Source organism: Octopus sinensis, unplaced genomic scaffold (assembly GCF_006345805.1).
Source record: "Octopus sinensis unplaced genomic scaffold, ASM634580v1 Contig18899, whole genome shotgun sequence".
NCBI lineage: Eukaryota > Metazoa > Mollusca > Cephalopoda > Octopoda > Octopodidae > Octopus > Octopus sinensis.
In genome coordinates, this window is record NW_021836125.1 from 87,272 (window position 1) to 102,175 (window position 14,904).

General features: G+C 33.7%; 2 long non-coding RNA genes across 2 annotated transcripts; both read right to left on the reverse strand.

The window, feature by feature from the left end:
- Window positions 1-1,891: 1,891 nt before the first annotated feature.
- Window positions 1,892-2,524, reverse strand: LOC115231783. The gene is made up of 3 exons (XR_003883548.2): window positions 2,166-2,524; window positions 2,050-2,134; window positions 1,892-2,018 (listed from the first exon to the last, which is right to left on the reverse strand). It is a non-coding gene; the product is annotated as an uncharacterized LOC115231783 (long non-coding RNA).
- Window positions 2,525-3,153: 629 nt separating this feature from the next.
- Window positions 3,154-3,518, reverse strand: LOC118761962. The gene is made up of 3 exons (XR_004997757.1): window positions 3,490-3,518; window positions 3,290-3,458; window positions 3,154-3,259 (listed from the first exon to the last, which is right to left on the reverse strand). It is a non-coding gene; the product is annotated as an uncharacterized LOC118761962 (long non-coding RNA).
- Between the last annotated feature and the right edge of the window lie 11,386 nt (window positions 3,519-14,904).

Below are 14,904 nucleotides of genomic sequence, written 5' to 3' on the forward strand. Positions count from 1 at the left end.
GCTTAATTTTGTTGACTTCTTTCTTTTTCTTAAACATAATTGATCAGAACACAACTGGAATAGCAACTGCGGACGATTTTACTAAAACGACGGATTCTTCAGGTGAAAATGACTCATCTTCCACAGCTTCTTCCTCCCAGCTACCAAATTTACCGTAATATTATTCTCACGTCTCTTTAATATTTTGATCTTCTGACTGCGGAGTAGATATTTGTAAAGGTTTGACTGCCAGTGTTGGAATGCAGGCCTGAGCCCAATTATCTTTTACACAGGGAGAAGGAACTAACAATTGAATTTAACTGAGACTAACGGTTGCGGTCATTTGCAAGCATTCTAGCACAGTCTACGCTTTCGCCTTCATCTCGGACGATAAAATTCCACTGAAGAATGACCCGATTTATGAATACCTTGACGATATGCAGTATCGCCTCCTTTGCTTGATCTAAAGTAAATGGAATCACGGAATTTTCAATAAAATTTTCGTAGCACACGTTTTCTACTTGATTTACGAGTTCATTGACTATATTGTTGATAAAATAGTTTTCCTCTTGAATTTCCATTATTTGGTTCCTTTTTATATGTAGTTTTTTAATCAACCATTCAATGTCGTTCAGTCTTCCAGGAATGATTTCATAGTTTGGAGTAGGACCAGGACTTTTTGGTCTATTTTTTTGTCGAGTTGACTTCGAAGCCATTTTAAATTAAAAAAGTTTCTATGACTCTAAAAATTGTTTTAAATTTTCATCACCATTAAAAACTTATACAAAATAAAAATTTAATAAAATTATTTTTAACGCTTTTTTCAATCCCAGTCTTCATTTCTTAGAAATTAAGCTGTGGCCACCACCATGTTCTGCAAAACTTACTTTTCGAATATAGTCTGAAAAGAACTCAGAAGTCCATAAATTGTGGGTCACTTAAATATGACCTCCAAACCTCTTTCCAGAAATTGTTTTCTTTTTCCTTGGGCATTAAGATCTAAATTTCTTAATTCCAACTTTTTACATAATAATGATTCGCGGTTAACAACTGGCTAACTTGTACATCAAACGACACATCATGAACAAAATAAAATTAAGTTTCGGATTTAAAATAACCGACTGACCAGCAAATGATTTCTCGCTTAAATAAAATGTTCGACTTGACTGCCAATTTGTCAACTAATGATTCAAAAAGTATTTTTGACATCGACAAGCTCGTTCTTTGATGAATATTATTCTTATTTGATGTTTTGAAAAAATTCAAAAGTTTTACAGATTCTCCAGATCTTTTTTCCATTAATTAAAGTTTTAACAATTTTGAGCGCTGACTTTTTGAGTTCTAATATCAAACGTAAAAAATGTGCATTTTCATTTGTTAAAAAATTATTTATTAGTTGACTTTCTTGTTAATCATAAATTAAATGTTAAATTATGTCCATATTTTAACTGTACCATCACCGCTTCCACTAACCAACAAATCCGTGAATTTATCAAGATATACTGAAGTGACTGCTTCTTCGTGTCCAGAAAGCGTCACTACCTACTTTATTTAGAATAAAAATTAACTTACCTTATCTGACGCTAATTCTACAATCCGAACATTACAGTCATTTCCTCCCACTGCACATAATTCTCCTGTCGGGTAATAAAAATAATTAAATACCCGTCGAATCAATCGAAAGCGAATTTGCAGAAAAAGGACAGAGTTTAAGTGATTTTAAAACGCCCATATTTCGAGTATCCCAAACAACCAAGTTCCCACAAGCGTCGCAAGAAACTATTTTATCCCCCTAACAAACAAAGAAAAACTTTAACTTTAGCACTGAATGACGCAGCATTGATAGCAGACTTATGTCCCTCGATGAGTACTTTTTCCCTAACGGACTTAAAGTATGCCCATTAAAAAATACAGTTCTTCCGTCCCATATAACCATAGTTTTGTCAGCAGACGCCGTAAGGATTGTGCACGAAAATGGCAAAAATTCAACGCTGTTTATCGAATTTTTGTGATAACGTAAAATGCTACGACAACGCTGACTGTCATTTCATAAGAATTTAAAAATGGCACGTGTTAAGATCGATGACTTTTGATGTCCCGTCAAACGAGGCAGTTGCTATGAAATCTCCACCTGAATGCCAGGCACAGTCCCAAACTATTGGAAATCAATTTATAGAGACATGAACCTACACTTCTATGTTCTTCTATGGTGGTCAGACATTCGGCAAGGTCGACATCAAATAAATTCCACAGCTTGACAAGTCCGTCAGCAGCTGAAGACAAAATGTGTGTTTGCTGAGGATTAAAACGACATGAAGAAATCCATGTAGAATGTGCGGGAATGCAACTCTCGAAAGAAAAATTACAAGAAGAAAATAGTTTTAAATTCCCATCTTCACAACCAGCTAAAATAATTTCCCGGCTATGCCCGAAGGTGACACTGCGGACATGCCAGTCAAATCAACCTGTTTATAGGACTGTCGGGATTGAACTCCTCCGAAGCTTCCATAGAAGTGGCAAGACATATGTCATATGGACGGATCGGCGTTTTCTTTTCAAATACTTCCAGGTAAGGATTTACTCCAGTGTCATCGGGGAAGGGGGTGTCTTTGTTTTGTTTAGGAAATGAGTCTTGGATACTCTTTTTTAGTTTTGATTCTTAAAAATATTATTGAAATAAACTTTTTATGTTATCATTTCCAATTGTTTTAGCTTCCATGTCCTTAAGTTGCAATTTTAGTTTGTTTATTTTACATTCTGCTCTTGCTCGATCCAACTCGGTTGTGCTTTTTTCACGCATCATTGTCTCGTATTTTGAAGATAATTTTGTAATAAGCGGATGGTAGGCTTCATAGTGTTCTTTCGACCTATGGCTCAAGTCAGAATGTATTCACATTTTTAAATTCTTTATTAACGTTTGCTTTTCTTGCTTCTAATCTGCGATGTTTCAAAGAATGAAAATTTCGTTCTTTTTGAACTTTAATGTATTTTTCCATTAGTTCACTTTATTAAATAAATCGGGGTTTTACTTGTACTGATTACGAATCTGAGTCAAATCTGATTGGAGTAGTTCAGCTTTGAGTTTACGTTGAGACCATTCAAGTATTCTTGAGGAATTTTGATATCGCTATGAACACATCTAAACGCGCTTAAACATAAAATTAAAAATTACCATTCGTTCTGAAAGGATGCTAAAGTTTCCGAAAAATTATTTTGAAGCAAAAAAGAACGTACAAATTCTAAGACACTGTCATAAGACGAGTTGGTTGCTGAGGCTATTCTGGGATTACTGCTTTAAAATTATATTCACCTTCCATGTTCAGGCTTAACTTGTTCTTCCTTTACCAATCTTTTCAGTTTAGACAAAGTTTCTCCACATTCTAAATACTAACTTTGTAATCTACCCGATTGGTCATCTATTGTAGAGCACTGTTCAGACAGTGTTTTGAAGGAAATGATGTCCTCTTCTATTGATATCTCTAACGAAAAATTTGATTAAAACAAATTTACTTTTCCCGATTGTATGGTTTAGCATCTCTGCCATGGAAACACCGATTATACTCAATATTGAGGAATAATTTTTTTATATTAAAAGTCTTAAAAAATAGCTTAGACAATACCTGTCCTTAGTTTATTCTGAAATATTTTTCTATTAATTTCTAAAGATAAAAACGCATAAAAATTTTCTGTCATTAGTCTTCCACCTCTAATTACTATTTTTCCATTTCATGACCTGTTCAAAATAATAAATAATTGAATCCTTAAAAAATTTTTAAAACTCCTATGTTTAGTCTTCCTTTTCAGAATCATTCAAAATAAATTATCTAAAAAAATTAACCAAATATGGGGGGTAATGCCTTGGCTATTTGTCAATAAGCAAACTAATCAAATAACCCCTTTATTTTGAATTATATTTAATAAAATAATTATTAAATAAAATGAATTGATTATGATGGTCTACCAATTGGAGTAAATTAAATAAAACAAAATAAAACAACAATGATCACAATTGCATGCTTTAATCATCTTTTAAGGCTGCTCGTAGAACTCTGTTTACTGGGATTTGATTATTCAACTCAAACAGCAACAAAAAAAGACGGAATATTACTTAATTATACAAAAATTCGTATTTCATAGATTTCTCAATCACAGAATGGCTTACTTCTGTTCAATGCCTGACAGGAATTTCAAGTTTTATGATGTTAATTTCAACAGTAATAATCTTCGTGGCACGATTTTCACAGAATCCAATGCCTAAATTAAAATATGCTGGATTTTTGACTACAGTTGTCGGTGAGTTTATATTTTTAATGCATACAACATAAAATACTATCTAACCAAAACCTCAATTTTATAGCTTTGATGGACGCTGGAGTTTGTTTGGTTTATTATTATTTTTCTGGCTACATTTCGTGGCCAGGTTCGGCTGTTTTTGCAAAATATTGGACAAGCTTTTATTTATTTATTTTAAGTTTTGTATTTTCGTTATTTTCTGCTTTTTCATGCTATGTGGCAATTGGAATTAAAAATAAAAATATCAAAAAAGAGGAAAGTTCCAAAAAAATAATCAAACAGAGCTCCATCCAACAAATCCCATTGACAAACTCCCAAAACTATTTCATTGATTATCCAAATCCAAAATACACGGGATCAAGATCCCATAATATACAAAATCACGAAATAATAAAACCCTACAATATCAGTTTTAAAAATTACAGAAATGAAAGATCTCATCATCGATCACCCAGCAATGATCAATTTAAAGAATGCTCATCCAAAACTTTTAAAAATGAATATCAATCACAAGAACAGAGACCAACCACATCAAATGCATTATTTTTTTCGTGCCCTCGAAATATCTACCAAAACAGTATAATCATAATTTTTCAATTCAGAAAGTATACCTCTGTATTCAAATGAGGACCCTTGCGATATAATCAGCAATAAAAGAAAGAACAAAGTGAGGGAATACATAAATCCCGGGGCAGATTAAAAAAACAAAGAATCTTCTCATACGGCAACATTCTTAATTCGATTGATACTATTAGATATGACACTATTGAGTTTTAAATAAGTATATTAACAAAAGTATAGAAATGGATGAAATTTCTCAGCCATTTTTAAAGAAATTTTATGATAGATTAATGAGAATATTCACGACTATACTATTTTTAATAGACGAAAATATAAATCTGGATATTAGAGAGGGTAGGATAACCAACCGGAAACATAAAGGAAATCCAACGACCCAAGTAGACTTTTCTTAAACATTACAAAGCTACAAAGTTTTTTTTCGTTTAGCCGATACCAAGACTCTTCTCTACCCTGAGACCGAAGTATCGAATAAATCCTAGCGTTTAAATCACTTAAAAAATGTTAGAGGTGAAAGATGGATTTAAACGAGCAATGGTGAGTAGTTTATTATTACACAATTAATTGATAGTTTCGATACAAATTGAAAGCTTGAAGTTCCTTTTCTAAGCATCGAGGATCATCACATCATCGGCATATAAGAAAAAATCAGATGGAGGATCAGCATTGAATTGCTCATGGGGCATGTCCTTGCGGAACATTCTTAAAATAATTTTTCTAGAACTGAATCCTAGTTGAGAATCGAATGAATAGCGATTTGATAAGAAACATTGCAGCCACTGTATGCTTCTCTTTCCCTAAATCTCTGGCTTCAGCTTCCTTTGAAATAATAATTGCAATATCTTTCTTCATACTATTTTATAGTTTTCACTCAGTACTGAGATTTTTGTAAGTTTTTTAAATGTCAGATTGTTTACAATAAAAATTTCTTTTTTAAACTTAAATTGTTAGAATTCCTTTTCTGAGTTAATTGTAATTAACTTTTTAAATGTCATATTTATCTTTCTTTAGAAATTTTGAGTATGCAGATATCAAACGAGTATGTTGGACATCAAGTTTTCAAGAGACTCAAATAGCTCCCTTAGTGGATTTTTTTCGGATTTTCTACATCGAAATAGATTGAATGCATTAATTCTTTGATAGTCTTAGGGCGCTGAGCTTTCAGAGGGGATTTAGATTCATTTTAATCTCAGAGTCCAGAGACTTGGAGTTTTCTGAAGAGTTCTCAAAAGTTCCAAATCCGAGAGTTGCAAAACAGAAAAGGCAAATTCAGGATTCTATGTCACGTGACTAGACTGTCCTTTCAACTAGACTGTCGAGGCAGCAGAAACTCTGGCTGATTTGGAGATCTTTAAAGTTCCAAGATCTGGAGATCTCGAAGAGATCCTTCTGGATTTTTGAAAGAAGAAAGCAACGGGATATCGAATCCCCGTTTGTGATTAAAAATGCAACGGCGCGTGTTTCTTAGGGTTCAGAATAGGTGAACATGGGTAGACAACGTGAGAAAAGCCAATTGCGGAGGCCTTTGACAGCATTCTTCCTTAACTTCACACAGCCAATGCGGTGGTAGTCCACGCAAGAGGAGCAGAATAGGCCCAGTTTCCGAGAGTACTTTCGGAGCACTGGTAGAGTGATTTGACAAGGTCGTCGTCTCTTGCTTCTTCATTTGGTTTTTCAGACAAAATTACCAAAAAAGGCTTTATTTTTATCAATTTTTTATTAAACTACAGTACCGCTCAAATGTCGGACCACCCTATTTTTCTCAATTTCCAAGTCAATCCTAAATTATTTTTATACGGTTCTTTAGAGAAACTTATTAGATAAGCTTAAATACATTATTCTATTCTAAAATTTTCTTTAAATATTTTTGTTTGGCGCAATTGAATATAATTGATTTTGACTCGATCATATGTTCCGGACCAGTTGCAATCATATGTTTCGAACCAGTTAAATCTCTTTAAATTTAAATAATTTTTGATTCAATTAAAAACAAAGACTAATAAATAACAAATGCCGCGTGTTTTCACTGGTTGATCGGGTCGCTATCATCACTTTTTTTAAAGATGGAGCTTCACAAGAGAAATTGCCGAAAAATTAAAAATATCCAAAACTGCTGTTCAAAGAACAATTTCCAGATATTCATCCGTTGGACTATATTCCGAAAGACCCAAATCTGGTCGACCGAGATTGTTATCCCCAAGATCTGAACGCAAATTAGTGAGAATTTCGAAAGCAGACCCCACAAAAACGGCAAATCAAATTAAATTTGATATGAAATTAATTCTATTGTAAGCACAAATACAATTAAAAGATGCCTACAAAGAAATAATTTGAATGGGCGAAAGCAATGCCCAAAACCAAGTCTTTCCATATGCCATAAAAGGCTAGAAAAAATTGGTGCATTGAGAATTAACTTGGAGCCAAAATGATTGGGGTAAAATTATTTTTAGTGATGAATGCAAAATAAATTTGCATTCAAACACAAAAAATTATGTTAGAAGGCCACCAAACTCTAGATTTGACTCAAAATATTGTTTAAAAACACGAAAATTTTCTCCTAGCATTATGGTCTGGGGAGCTATTGCTGCAAATGGATGGAGAAACATTGTCTTATGCATTAAAAATGTTGATTCCGCAGAGTATCAGAGAATTATAAATGTTGGACTCGAAAATTTTTATGATGAGACCATGTATCTCCAGCAAGACGGGCGCTCCTTCCCATCGGTCCATGTCGACAATGAATTTTTTTCAAAGGAAACAAATAAAAATCTTAGAAACTTGGCCGAGCCAGTCACCCGAACTGAATATTATTGAAAATATGTGGTCGGTACTAAAACAAAAACTTTATGATCTGGAACCAAAAGATCTTCCAGAGCTCTGGAATTTGACCAAAAAATTTGGTACGAGATTGATAATTCGTACATTGAAAAATTATACAATTCACTTCCAGAGCGAATAAATGCTGTTATACGAACAACGGAGGAAATATTATTATTAACTTTTATAAGTTTAATAAATTTTCGGTTTTTTTTAAACTGGTCCGGAACATATGATCGAGTATAAAATCGATAATTTTAAAATTGCGCCAAACATGAATATCTGTCCAAGTTTTTAAAATAGAATAAATGTGTTTAAGCTTATCTAATAAGTTTCTCTAAAGAACCGTAATAAAAATAATTTAGGATTGACTTGGAAATTGAGAAAAATAGGGTGGTCCGAAACATTTGAGCGGTACTGTAGTGATAAACTAAAGAATTCTTGAATTAATGAATTTGATTAGTAAACCAATTGATGATGGAATATGAAAAATTATCTCCTCAGAGTACAAGATCGAGAATAAGTGTATCTTTAAAATGCTTGAAGAAAACTGGATTTTGGAACCACCCAATTAGTTTTGTTCGCACTGGAGACTTGAAGGGTTGCAATGAGACTGACCTCCTAGTTTATAATGATCTGTCTTTTTACTCTGTGAAGCACTGCTCTATTAACTCAGAGGGTCCGACCCTCCAAATTATTTAGTTTATTGACTACAGCTTCTAAATGTCTTTAAATTTTGATTCCCTTTCAAATATAGGAAATTCCTACTCAAAATTCCTTCAGTAGTAGGAGGGCTGACATTCTACGGACCATCAGTATCAAGGATAAACCAAACCCCAATCTCCTTTGTCCGTCGCTTTATTTGATTCTTTAACCTAGCTTAGTCATATATTCTAAAATAACAAATTATCATCCTGATCCTTTGTTGGGCTTCACCCTTACGTGTTTTGAAAAGGAAATGATGGAATTTGGCTAATTACAGTGGGTTTTTTTTTATTTTAGACTAGTTTTGAATATAGCATTCCTAACATCGCTGTAAGTTATGATTATGAACCCAGTCCCTAACAATTGTGTATGGGAGTACCCAGAGAGTTCAAAGCTGCAATACACGCTGTAATCTAACTTTCACAACACCCAAATGTTCTGACCCTCATGTGTTACTGAAGATTGATTAAAAACGTTTTTAGCGTCAGAAGACTACATTTTTTAAAATTTGTGAGAAACGTATGCCAAAGCTGTACAATTATGTCAAAATATAAACATCCTACTCTTCTAATTCCGGCAAAAATATTTCGTTTTCCAAACAAAGTACAAAAAGGCGACCCTTTCTGGCATCTTCTGTTCGTTCTTACTATTAAAATATTAAACATAGAGTTTCCTTTATATAGTTGGTGTCTCAATGATAGTACATTTGCCGGGGATTCTGACAATGTTTAGTCTGCGATTCGAAATATTATCTTGAAATTTCTTTCTATTAGTTTTGGCATCAACTTTCAAAGTCTGAAATCTATAATGTCAAGTATTCTAATACAAACTTGTATAACTGTATGGACAAACTGAACTTAGTTTGCGTGTCGGAACAAAATTGCATGTAATGCGACCTAAACTAAGTGTTGTCCCCAGACTGGAACCCTCGGTGTCTGTTGCACATCCTTGACGTTTTGAAAGTAAAGTAAATCGTTTTGGCCTTTAACTTCTGTTTTCGAAGAAGGACGCTGTCCGCTTCGCGTTTCATTGAAAAAGAATATTCATTCGATGCTGATTTCTATTTCATTTTTTTTCAAAAATAAAGTTTCTAATCTGATAAATCAAATGCGTGGACTCCTCTCGTTAAAATAAATGCATTGATCGGTTTGATAATAAATAGATTTTTTAAAAAAATTAAAAATATTATTCTTAAAATCTCTAATTTGCGGTCGGTCGCGGTTTGTACATTAATAGAATATGCATATTATTAGAAAAATAAAACAATCAGAGTATTTTTTCACCCATCAAGATATGTTCCCCACAGGATACAGAAAACTTCATGTGACTGGGAGCCTCAAATACGAGCACGACAGTCGAGCCAAGATCAAAACAGCCTATCCGCTGACCCTTTTTGTACTGCAATAGCCTGTCAAAATTAACAAGTCCCGACGACTCAATTTTACTAGAACTAGTCGAGAGCGTCTAAATTACAAGCAAAAAACAAACCGGGTCACTTTCTACAAGGATCGACCCGACATTCATCGCCCCCACCGCAGAAAAAGTAAAACTGCCATGTTCCCACTCTCCCAAATAGACAACTCGCTCGTTCAAACTCAAAATGTTTCTCTTTTTAAGCAAAGCAGAAGGTTTCACTGAATATAACTTTCCTACGATGATTAGACACAGTTAACCAGGGATTTGCAGTCTGGAAGAGGCACACCAGTCAGCAGGGGAGTAGAAATGGTGGAAATCTCCGGGAGACAAGTAGAGCACACAGGCGTACAGACAGTTCCCGGTGGAAGGGGAGGGCATAGGAGACCCAAGGAAGTCACTTAAAGTCATCGAAAGATTTTTTGCGTTGATGACTTGTTCGTTGGAGATTTTATCACAGAAGAGAACGGTTCCGTCTACAGGGGAAACCAAAGGATTGGGGATTCCATTTAAGTACCATTTTGGCTGTTTTGTCAACTGGACGCACTTCTCGTCGGAATTCTCTCCTGAAGAAATCGCTTAAAGAAGCAAAGTCTTTCAGGTCAGAATCGAATGGCATATCCTCCATTCTACATCCGTATACTCTGCCGAAGGTAGAGTAAATAGGTCTTCTTAGAAAAGTGGGAATTTTAGAATGTGCTACACGACCGAAAGCACGAGACATTTCCCAGCGAACAACATCTGTTAATGAAACTTGCTAAAGCCACAAGTCACATTTGCGATGATACCGAATCTTTAAATTTTTGAGGCTCATAAGTGCGGCATCCAAAGTAAGAAACTAAGCCAAGTCCACTGAAAATGTAAATATATTTTGCATATTTCCATGAGTTCATTATAAGATGAACTAAGACAGTAAAGGACGAAATTAACTTCATGCATTTTAAATTTTATTGTTACATTGGATAAAGTATATATTTATAATAAGAATTATTATTTAAATAATCTTTGTATATTAATCTAATTAGTTGATCTAAGTCTTACCCTCATTTCAGTCTTACCCTATTAGTTGATCTAAGTCTTACACCAGCGTTTCCCAACCTTTTTGTGCTCGCGGTACCTAAAACTAGGTTTTTTTTCTCCCGGCACATAAAAAATCAATATTCATTAGAAATGTTTTTTTAATTAATATATTCAAGAAACTTGACAAAAAATACCAAAAGTAATTATAATAACTAATGAGAAACTTGTGCTTGTTTATGTGCACACAACATTTCCAGACGGGGACGAATTTGCGACAAACATACGCGGAGGTCATCTTCAACTGATAACAACCTGTTTCTGTTTTTTGATTTAATGTCGAAGAGACAAGAAAAAGCTTGTTCACACTTATATGATGTTGAGAACTGAAGCAATATTTTGATTGCTTTTTTAAAAATTGAAGGATAAGAATCTTTTATCAAAATCCAGAACTTATCTGTCGTCATTTCAGTAAATTTAATTTTTAATGTGCGGTCATATCGAAGTTGACAAAGCTCCTCCTCTTCTGTTAGAGTAAGTTGATAGTCACATGATTCGGAGAATGGATTTCTAATCCAATCATATATTTCAATATTGAGAGACGGAAAATAATGATTGATGCTCTCTTCCAATTCTTCTAGATGAGATATACAGTCCCGTTTAAATGTTAGAGGCACCCTATTTTTTCCCTAAAAAAGGCACTTATTTGTCATTTTTTGAAAAAAGTTTTTTGTTAATAACAAACTATTGAATAAAAAATCTTAACCTAAAATTTTTGAGCACATTTAGTTTATAATGTTAATTTAAAAATGGATATTTTAGCAACAGTCAAATTAATTAATAGCGAAATAATGTCGTGAACTTGAGGGTTAGTCCGACGACGAAGCACTGCGGATAGAGAGGCAGTTCCCGCGAAGAATTGCAACCGAGATGCGCTGGAAAAGCCAGCTCGTCTCCCTCCGGTCATTTGTATTCTGTGAGATTCTTCCTCCCACAACCCGTAACAGATTTTCCACCTTCTTTCCAACCACACCGGAGGTCTCAAAGGCTAGGGGGACAAACTCAACGACGTTCGGAAGCACAGCGTACTTCGTCAACTTCCTTTCTTCTGCCAGCGCACATGCGTAGCCTGGTGTACTGGCTGTTCCTGTGAGCACAGTATCTGAAAAGGAGTCGACTTAATGTTTATAATGTGTATTTACTAAGAAACTCAAATAATACATCGTTCATATGTTAGAAGCACATTTCAATGACGAAAGACAAAATTATCCAAAAATTTAATATTTAGTCATTCCTCCATTATTTATGACTACCGAAGATATTCTTCTTGGAATTGACTCAAAAAGCTTAATAACCACACCTGTATCAATGTTTTCCCAGGCCTTCTTTGTTTCATTCCATAATTCTTGAATCGTTGATGCTCCACATTTTTTAACTTCTTTTTTTTTAAATTGCCCATAGATTTTCAATTATATTAAGTCAGGAGATTGACTTGGCCATTTTTCCATGAGTTTTATGTTGTTTTCGGCCATAAACGCTCTAGTGGATTTTGATGTATGACATGTTGCTCCATCTTGTTGAAGAAAATAATTTTCTTCATAAAAATTTTCAAATCCTTCTTTTATAACGCGTTGATATTCGGCGGAGTCGACTGTTTTTCGGCAAAGGACAATTGATCCTTGCCCATTGCTTTTAATTGCTCCCAATATCGTAATTGATAAAGGGAATTTCACAGTTTCAATTGAATATTCTTTCTGTAATTTTGATCCAGGGGGTCTTCTTATGTATTGCCTAGACATCTGATTTAACTGAATCCGGCATTCATCAGAAAATATCACTAAATTCCAGTCGTCTTGATTCCACGGAATTTTAGTAAGACACCATGTATATCTTTTATCAACCTGAGATGCAGTCAATTTTTGTTTTTTCACTGCAATGCGTCCGAATAAATTGTTGCGTCTCAAAATTCGTTTAATTGTCGAAAGACTCACTTTTCCGGAAAAGTTACAGCATATAAGAAGATCGTTGGCGGTCATTTTTGGGTGTAATTTGACATTCTGATAAGATAGCGTTCATCATTTTTGGTTAATTTTTTGTTCCTTCCCTTTTTTGGCATATCGTTATATAAATATCCGTGTAAAAATCGCTTTTTAATTTTTTGAATGGCACAACGAGAGATTCCCAAATCTTTGGATATTTTCACCTGAGATTCGCCACATTTTAATTTTTCGATGACGAGAAACCTGTTATAAGCTGATACGCGAGGCATTTGAATTTTTTATTAGAATTAATAATAATAAATTATAGATTTCAAGTTTGAGAATACTATCGGTCGAATATTTATAAAAACTTTGGAAATGTTTAATTTCCTTTAAAAACTTAATTTATTCTTTAAAATCTTTCGAAAATAATAAATAAGTGCCTTTTTAGGGAAAAAATAGGGTGCCTCTAACATTTGGACGGGACTGTAATACAATCACTAATCATTATATTATTATCTAAAATATTCTTATCTTTGTATTTAATACCTTGTATGCTTTGCAATAATGGAAACATTTCTAGATCATTAAGTTTTACATGATTCTTCCAAATATTTAGTTTCTGTTTAAATCCAAGTATTTTATCAGTTGAAGTTAACACATTCTCGAAATTTCCTTGTAAAGACTTATTTAACGAATTTATATGTTTGAATATATCAGTCAAATACGCCAACCTATAAAAATGTTATGAATAATTATTCAGAATTACCTTAATAACCATTCTTTATTTTCGAAACATGAAACAAAGTAAATTTTATTTAACTGTCGAAAATACTGGCACATTTCTTCTTTTAGTTCATATACTCTGGCTAAAATTTTCCCTCGACTAAGCCATCTGATGTCTGTGTGGAATAATAGAGTGGTATGTTCTTTATCAAAATCTTGGCACAAATTTTTAAATGATCGATAAAGAAGAGGCCTCTTTTTAATAAAATTGATCATTTTGATAACGTCAGTAAGAACATTTCTTAGTTCTTTTCCAAGAGTTTTAAAAACCAGCACTTCTCTGTGAATGAAGCAATGTGTTGTGATAATTTCATCATCATGTTTTGCAAAAGCGACAAATCCTAGATCCAACCATTGAGGGAGCACCATCTGTGCAAATCCCAACACAATTTTTCCATGATATATTATTCTGCTCGAAATATGTAGATACAAGATTGATATATCTTCTCCTTTGGTCGTACAGTTTATTTGTTTGCAGCATAAAAAGTGTTCCTCAATCGTATTATCATTTACAAATCGAACAAATCTAATAACATGAGATTCTGAACAAAAATCTGTTGATTCGTCCACCTGAATAGAAAAATTGCTATGAATTAGTTTTCCATTAACAAATTCTTCAATATTCTCAGATATGTCTTGTTCGATAATGGAATATTATCAATCTGTTTGGTTGCTTCCTCCCCAAGAATTTTACTAACAATAATTTTGCAGGCGGGTAATATCAATTTTTCTCCAATAGTGTGATTCTTACGGTTTTTGGATATGAGCTCGGCAACGAGGTAACTAGCTTCTAAAGCTCTGAGAAACGTGAAGTGTTTTAACGAATGTGGCACTTTGAGTCTCCTGGGATTTTAACATGTTCTTGAAATATGATGATTTCTTATCTCTTAAAGAAAAGTGCATAGTGGCTAAATGCCTTTTCATCTTAGACGGGACCATCCCATCATTTGAAAGAATTTTACTGCATACAATACACCTTGGTAGTGGCAATGCACAATCTCCATTCCATGTAAATCCATAGTTCAAATATTTTTCAGAATAAATTCGTATTTTTTTTGTTTTTTTATTCGCCAAAGATTGAGGATGTGAACCACCAAAAAAATTGCTCATAACTAACTATTTTAATTTTAAAAATTTTTCAAGTTTTTTTAATTGAATTAAAATATTATTATACAACTATAAATAATTTTTAATTTTAAATATTAAAAATCTCGCGGCACCTAAAACCAGACCTCGCGGCACCTAAAGTGCCGCGGCACCCCGGTTGGGAATCGCTGTCTTACACCGTTAAGAAAAGCCGACGCAATCTCCTCTCCTGACATCTCGCTGTGTACTC